Below are 2,073 nucleotides of genomic sequence, written 5' to 3'. Positions count from 1 at the left end.
TATATTTACCAAGACTACAATAAAACATCTCGAAATGTGTAGTCTAGCAAAACGCAGTTTAAAGAAGGTAGCCTACCTGGCGAAATTGCAAACAAATTAAGGGCGTTAGGCAGCCTTTCCAAACCGCTTATCCTACTGGATCGCGGGGGGTCTGGAGCCTATCCCGGAAGCAATGGGCACGAGACAGGGAACAACCCAGGATGGCGGGCCAGCCCATCGCAGGGCACACTCACACACTATTCACTCACGCATACACTCCTATGGGCAATTTAGCAACTCCAATTAGCCTCAGCATGTTTTTGGACTGTGGGGGAAACCAGAGTACCCGGAGGAAACCCCACGATGACATGGGTAGAACATGCAAACTCCACACACATGTGACCCAGGTGGAGACTCGAACCCGGGCCCTAGAGGTGTGAGGCAACAGTGCTAACCACTGCACCACCATGCTGCCCCCTAAATGGAAAACCATTAAATACAAAAGGAAAACAAAAGTGCTGTAAGACTGTATACTTATGTGTATGTTAGTAAAGGCTGTAGCTGACACAACGGACCCCCCTAATTAGAAAGGGGTAATTGTACACATGTGGCATCCAGTATGTTCTTCTATAACAGTTTTTAAAAAAAAAAAAAAACTCACATTACACAAATTGGCACTATCAAAACGAGGATTATGGGGAAAATGGGGACTGTGATGGAGATTACATACACGTAGGCATGGTATTTAGTTTTTTTTAATCTGGTCACCTTCCAGAGTAATTGTAAACTAAAACCATCTTCACCCTATTTGATTCTTTATAAATGGACAATCAGTCGTGCAGTAAATGGGGGTATAGAGAGACACAGAGCTTGTCTAACAAGAAACCCTGGGAAGCTAACATTAATAGGGTGGGTATGGATAGCAAAACCATTGATACAGATTACAGATTTATATCTCACCTGAACCCTGGCGGGCTCCGTGCCAATAGGGGTTGGGATTAGGGTTAGTTAACTTAAGTAGTAATATTGATGTGTATATTCTCCTATTCTCCAGTCAGTGAATCGTGAAACGTAATGTTAATATGTTTCTATACCTATATGTTCTGCTTAAAAACCCATAAAGGCAAGCACAGTGTTTAGACATTCTGTTACTTAGACTAGTAAACACTAAGATCCTTCAGCTTTCAATTAACCTGACACAACAGTCTAAACAACAAATGTGTGCCATGTCATTTGTCATCTTTACATCTTGTATCCTTTATATGGTAATTGGATTTTCAAGGTGGAATTGCAGGTCGATCATTTTAAGGATCTAGATGTAAACCTCCCTGGTGTTGCTTTAATATTTTTTTTGCACAATTTGCTTCACACACTTCCTCCAGCAGAGAAGCTTACAATACTACACCCCACCAAATGACTGGATGATGCCTTTTTATTTAAGGTCTGGCTGTGAGCCTCGATTACCGATACACTATCTTCAGGCTCCTGCCGGGATCAGTCAGTATGGTGGACCTTTGGAGGAATGGGTACAAAACCATCAGGAAAGTTTGCAGGTGCTTCAAGAGTATGTGAAGGCTTAGTTGGAGGAACAAGCCACACCACGAAATCGGAAACACAATGAGTTGGTTAATGATTAGGGGTTTGATGAAGGTCAGCTGGTGTGTTTGCGGAACCATGTTCGAGGTAAAATACAGGATCATTGGGATGCCTGTTTGTATATGGTAGTTCGGTGTCCCCAAGATCAGGGTGCAGTTTACTCTGCAACTCCAATGGAGGGGGACGGGGTTGTCCGTCAAGTTCACCGAACAGAGTTGCGTCCAGTACCACAGGGGGTTGTTATGTCAGGGGAAGATGTTCTGGTAATGTCTCCTGAGTCTGGGTTGCCCACAGGGGCAACAGAAATGGAATCGGATGAGGACTCTGTGATTTTACGGGGACAGGGCTGGTGGGAGGGGTCGCAATAGAGCATCCACAAGTAGGCCTCGTATAATGGAGGAGGTTATGTCCCCCCCGAGGTGTAGAGACCAGTTAAACGTTCGGTGAGGTCCACCACTGGTCATCATACCAACCCTTATAAGTTACCACGGTCAGTGA

This window comes from Brienomyrus brachyistius, unplaced genomic scaffold (assembly GCF_023856365.1).
Source record: "Brienomyrus brachyistius isolate T26 unplaced genomic scaffold, BBRACH_0.4 scaffold280, whole genome shotgun sequence".
Classification (NCBI taxonomy): domain Eukaryota; kingdom Metazoa; phylum Chordata; class Actinopteri; order Osteoglossiformes; family Mormyridae; genus Brienomyrus; species Brienomyrus brachyistius.
The sequence above is the reverse complement of the archived record's forward strand: the minus strand, read 5'-3'. Positions refer to the sequence as shown.